Source organism: Ailuropoda melanoleuca, chromosome 10 (genome assembly GCF_002007445.2).
Source record: "Ailuropoda melanoleuca isolate Jingjing chromosome 10, ASM200744v2, whole genome shotgun sequence".
Classification (NCBI taxonomy): Eukaryota; Metazoa; Chordata; class Mammalia; order Carnivora; family Ursidae; genus Ailuropoda; species Ailuropoda melanoleuca.
Window position 1 is genome coordinate 81,317,947 of NC_048227.1, and position 6,349 is coordinate 81,324,295.

Consider the following 6,349-nt stretch of genomic DNA (forward strand, 5'->3'; position numbering starts at 1 on the left):
TCCAGTCCTCCCCTTACTTATTCTTTCTCTCTCTCAAATAAATAAATAAATTCTTTAAAAAAAAAAAGTCACAGATAAATAATCTGAAATAACATAGCAGCTTCCTCCATTTTACTCCTCTCCTTCAAGCATTAGTCAGCCGCTGCAGTTTAAAAGTGTATAGTTTTGGGGCGCCTGGGTGGCTCAGTAGTTAAGTGTCTGTCTTCGGCTCAGGGCGTGATTCCAGGGTCCTGGGATTAAGCCCCACATCGGGCTCCCTGCTCTGCTGGAGCCTGCTTCTTCCTCTCCCACTCCCCTTGCTTGTGTTACCTCTCTTGCTGGCTGTCTCTCTCTCTGTCAAATAAATAAATAAAATCTTTAAAAAAAACGTGTATAGTTTCTTATACAAGGAATAATGCGGAAAGTAGTGGGGAAGCTACAGAAAAAAAAAAAAAGGAGGTGGTGCTTGAATGTTGTGTTGTCGGAAAAAGCAAGACCAAGGAAAATGTATTTGTTTGGATTGAAGGGCTGAAGAAAACTGGGTAAGAAAAAAAGTTGGGTGGTGGGGCACCTGGGTGGCTCAGTCAGTTGAGCATCTGCCTTTGGCTGAGGTCATGATCCCGGCATCCTGGGACCGAGCCCCGCATCGGGCTCTCTGCTTGGCGGGGAGCCTGCTTCTCCCTGTCCTCTGTCTGCCACTCTGCCTACTTGTGCGCTCTCTCTGTCAAATAAATAAATAAAATCTTTAAAAAAAAGAAAAAGAAAAAAAGTTGGGTGGGAATAGTTCAGTGAAAAGATGAAATGTGGATTTGTCCACCCTGGTTTAAATCCAAGCTTGCTGGACATACATTGTTAGCATACACACAACTTCCTTTCGGATCTATACACTGTCCATTTCTGCATATCATCTTGAATGTTGCCTGTGTTTGTTTAACTTAGGGATACACACAGCTCCTTCACCATGGGAAAGAGATATATCCACCATAAAAAATGCTCCAAGGCACCAACGGAATATTAATAACAAATCAAAGGGCAAAGCATTTTTAAATGCCAAGGGAAAATTCAAAGCAAAGAAAATTTGCAAATCAAATTTAAAAGAGAAAAAAGCATAAACATAAAAGGTAGGGTTTGAAAAGGTAAAATAGGCTCTCATTAGAAGTCATTTAGAACGGTGACCTGTTTGAGGAATTTCCCTTCCTTGCCTTGTCTAGCTGTTTTCTTTGAAAAGGCAAAAGATGGGGTATAGCATCAATGTATTGTTTAGGAACCTAAATCTGGAAAAACCCTGAGAAGACAAAAGTAAAATAATAGAAATCAAAACCATTTATGCTACTTAAGATAGTTCTTAGAATTCCTTCAGAGGGGAAAGTTGGAAAGTGAGGAAAGCAGAAGAGAAGCTTTTCTTTCTTCCTCACCTCAATATGTGCATAGGGCTGGAGGCGTTGGTCATCTTAGAACATCAGGGTATGGAGCAGTCACAACACAGCGTTGCCTATATATAGGACCACAAATTTCGTAGACTATCCCATAAAATCTGCTAACAGTTCTGAAAAAAATCACACTGAGAGAGGCCCCTTGATACTGATTAATTTTGTGTAACTTGACCAAAGGTCGTTTAAAAGACTTTTGGCTCCTAAGGAAAACATTCAATGTGATCAGTCATTTTTTTCAAATTTTTCTTATATACTGATGTGTGATTCTCAGATATGATTTAAATAAGCAAGAGTTACCCTTGACTTTGGTTGAGATATACATAACTACGTCAATATGGCTAGAAGGCTTATAGCCATGTTTGCATTTAGATAAACAGAAAAAGCATTATTCTTTTCAACTAGAACACTGGGTAACAATTAGTCCTAATGATTTCCCATCACCACTTTGGTAGGTTATATTTTCCTAAGATGTCCACACCAGTATTCCTCATCTAATCTGCTTTACTTACCATGTGATGCTGGCACTCCTCCATTGAAAGATGAGGGTCAACAGTTCCTTGTTTAAAACTGGATGGATCTGTGACTTCAGTGGAAGCAACATTATGTGTCCTCCAACGCTAAGCCATAAAAGGTGATATATCTTCCACCTGATCCTCTTGAGGTGCTCACCCTGGGAACCCAGTCACCATACTCTAAAGAAATCAAACAGCCACATGGAAAAGCCAAGCGTAGGTGTTCCTGCCTTAGCTGAGGTTCTAGATGGCAGCCAGCATCCACAACCATGAGGCTTCAGATGATCCCAATTCCTGGCTTTCCAGATACCCCAGCTAATGCTGAATGAATTAGAGAAAATCTGTCCTCACTAATCCTACACTCATTGCAGATTTATGAACAAAAATAAATGTCTTTGTTTAAGCCAATGAGTTTTGGAGTGATTTGTTATATAGCAATAAATAGCTAGAATAATTACCAACCCACAAATATTTCAGGCAGAGAGAGCAATAAATATCTCCAAGTTTAAAAAAGAAAAAAAACCCCTCCATGCCTGTGGACTCTCATAATTTATAAAAATGCTAATGGTAGTGGGCCGCCTGGGTGGCTCAGTCAGTTAAGCGTCTGCCTGTTGATTTCTGCTCAGGTAGTGATCTCAGAGTTGTGGGACGGAGACCGGTGTAGGGCTCTGCACTCAGTGCGCAGTCTGCTTAAGACACTTTTTCCTTCTCCCTCTGCCCCTCTCCTCTTTTTCTCTCAAAATAAATAAATAAATCTTTAAAAAATGCTAATGGTAGTTAAATAAAATTAATGATAAACACTATTGATTATGGTCATTTCTATGACAAAGAATAAAAGTTTAGAAAGTCTGCTTTAAGTGAGATTTCTTTTTTCTTTTTTATTTCTTTTGTCATTAGCCACAATTCTGAATACTGCCTCCCAGGTATACCATGAATATTCACAAAAGATCTTTTTATTCCATTCTGTTGATAATTTACACCAAAATTACTCAGGAAGACTGGTGTAACAAGGCCTTGATTTTCTAACTGGAAAATGTATGTTATGAAATTGTGTCATTTCCACTCTTTCACATGTTACCCAACACAGTAATTGCCTGAAAAGTTTTAAGGAACAAATATTTTATTCAAAGGTTTATGCTTTTTTAAAAAACCACAGCTCGACAAAGAAACTTTTGACAAAATGTCTTCTTCCCAGTAATGTTAATGTGGGTCATTCATGATTTTTTAAAAAAATATACTATAGTGTTATTACATGTTGATTGTGCTAATAATTGATTCAGACTCATCACAAGGACTGTTTGTTCCTTAAGTCATTTTTTGATGAATGAATGAGAAAGGGCAAGAAATTCAACAGCTTGCAACCAACCATGTCACCAAAATAGTCTTCATAAAATTCAATCAACACAACATTCTCTATAAGAATATTTTTAAACCTTCAGTAAGATGCTTGAGAATTACTTGTCCCCTTCCAGGTGTTTTAGACTTAGCAGAAAGGGAGACAATGTTGTTCCCACACTCAGAACATATCAGCGTATGTACATCTGTTTTAATGTCTAGGTAGGTATAGGTAAGTCATAGCCCATCGACAGTCAAAGAAAAAGAAGAAAAAGCAATAAAATGTTTGAGAGGAAAATGGTGTTGAAATTATGATTTAAAAAAAAAAATCACAGGGACGGCTGGGTGGCTCAGTTGGTTAAGCATCTCCCTTCAGCTCAGGTCATGATCCCAGGGTCTTGGGATTGAGTCCCACATCGGGCTCCTTGATCAGCAGCGAGCCTGCTTCTCCCTCTGCTGGCTCTGCCTGCTGCCCCCCTGCTTGGCTCTCTCTCTCTCTCTGATAAATAAATAAATAAAATCTTTTGAAAAATCACAATCTGGCCAACAAGGCTAACAGAGCCATTTACAGACTAGTCTCTACATTGGCCTCCCTTGCTTCTTCTCAGCCTTGGACCCGGGGGTATTGGCTTGATGAATTCTGAACTTGTATAGAGATTTTGCCCTTGGCTGGCAGCTTCCACTTCAGGAAAAGAACCTCTGGGGCAGGTACTGATGTTTAGGAAAGAGAAGTATTTAGAAGTAGTTTATGTGCCTTAGTATAGGCACTCTAGAGTAGGTGGTAAATGGGGGATTGAGAAAGAGTCTAGATCATTCTGAGCTGTGGTAGGAGGGAATCCTGGAGTCCTTCATGTCATAGCAGATTTCTAGCGTTTAGCATGGGTCTCAGGGGACCTAAGTTCATTACTTCATTTATCAATGTAAGCAGTGGCCAGAGAAAACTTTGTCAAGAAGAAATGCATAGGAATAGTCCTTTGTTTTGCTTCCTTCTAAGGAGCAACTTGGTGCAAAAAAAGAAAAACTGAGCGTCACTTAGGAGCTTTTGTCCCGGTTACTATTTGACAGTCATGGTGCAACTTGAGGTAGAACTCACTTTACCCTCACTTGTCCGTTTGCTTGTTTGTAAGTAGGTTTTACTACATGACCTCTAAGTTTCTTCCCAGTTTAACATTTCTATAGTTATTGAGTAACAGCAATACCAGCACCTGTCATCTTTGAATGTGAAAGAAATACATATATACATAAATACTATACATAGTGTTCTTCACTAGACCTGAAAATAAGAGCAAGTTTCTAGCTTTAACACTTAATGTTGGTATGACCTGATCATTCTATAAGGAAATCCTTATAGATTACGGCAAATAAATAATATGCTCATTTCCACATACAAAAATTTGTGTGAAGTGTCTCATCTTGATGATCTATCTGGATAATAATTTTAGAATTGAAAAATCTGCACATTTCTCTCTTCCTTTTAATATATGCTCTACAAATGGAATGTAAAAAACAACATAGACCCTATTCTAAAATTGTTTATAGGCAATATGCACCAATTTGAACATTAGTCAAATACAACAAAATATGTTAAATAACCAAATAAATATTAATATTGAAATAAGCACTTCCTGGGAAGTTGATGGAAGGGAAATATGGGCATCAGATGATTATAGACAGAGGCCAAAGCCTGAGAGTGATTCAGATACCAAATGTAAGAGGCTTCACACTGTGCTTCAGAAAACATTTTTGAATGGCTTGGAGCTATTTAGTCTGGAGAAAGGAGACAAAAGAAAATAAGACTGCTATTATCAAATATGTTGAGAACTGCCTATAGGTTACAGATCAATTTATTTTGTGTTGCCCCAGAGTGAGATTTATAAAGAGGGAAGTTTCGGTTGAGTATATAAGGACAACTTATTGGCATGTCTTCAGAGACAGTGAATTTCCCATTATGGAAAATATCTTGTTGAGAAAATGTTAAGAATATTTCTTCATTTGGGAAGAGACTGTCCTACAAGTCCTTTTATGAGCTCATGCATCTCTAGTCTGTGATTCTATTTTTAATTATATAATAATTATATAAATATAAAAAAATAAAATTGGGGCGCCTGGGTGGCACAGCGGTTAAGCGTCTGCCTTCGGCTCAGGGCGTGATCCTGGCGTTCTGGGATCGAGCCCTACATCAGGCTCTTCTGCTATGAGCCTGCTTCTTCCTCTCCCACTCCCCCTGCTTGTGTTCCCTCTCTCGATGGCTGTCTCTATCTCTGTCGAATAAATAAATAAAATCTTTAAAAAAAAGTAAAATAAAATAAAATTATATAATAAGCAAAGGCAAGAAAATATTTTCAGCAAAAAAATAGAGACCAAAAAAAACCCAGAAGTTGATTAACAAGAAGAGAAAGGAAACAAATCAGAAAGTCGATGTGATACCACAGAAGAGCGTAGATAATAACTGTTAAGACATGCCCAGTGCTAAATGTAGGTCAGGCATCCAATGACTTTGAGATTGTAGCAATTTAAGTAGGAAAAGACCAGGACATGGGCTAAATCTTTGACCATATATTTTTGCATAATTTATGCCAATGAATGAGATATGGTGGGGGAGGAACAGGAAGATGAGAAGCTGGGAAAAATAGATGGAAAGGAAGGTGTGAGGTTAGTTTACATGAAGGTTAGAGAGAAAACTTTCCAAAAGACCTGCAGAATTTACACTTTGGTTTGGTTTGGTTGTTCTTTAATATTACTTCTCCATCCAGCAAAAGGGAATTCTTTTCTGGAAAGTAAAGTCTGAGCCCTCTGTACATTTGTATTTATTAAAGATTACATACTACTCCAAGAAAAAAGTATGCTAATATCCCCACATCCTGGTCAAATTCCAAGTCAAATAATTTCATTCTCCCTACCTAAATCCTCTGCTGTTTGAGGGAAGTCGTACTTCATTTTACTTCTTTAAAGGCTAATAAAACATGTCTGGAGTTGTTCACACAATCTTATTATGTGGTGTAATGGGATTTTCAGATTTTTTAAAGTCCACAAACTCTTTACATCCTTCAAAAAAGACTTTAAATTGAAGTTGCTAGTATTTTGCAAAAC

At 37.9% G+C, this 6,349-nt stretch overlaps 1 long non-coding RNA gene across 1 annotated transcript; it reads right to left on the reverse strand.

The window, feature by feature from the left end:
• Positions 1-284: 284 nt before the first annotated feature.
• Positions 285-2,088, reverse strand: LOC117804090. The gene is made up of 3 exons (XR_004628262.1): positions 1,922-2,088; positions 1,395-1,471; positions 285-333 (listed from the first exon to the last, which is right to left on the reverse strand). It is a non-coding gene; the product is annotated as an uncharacterized LOC117804090 (long non-coding RNA).
• Between the last annotated feature and the right edge of the window lie 4,261 nt (positions 2,089-6,349).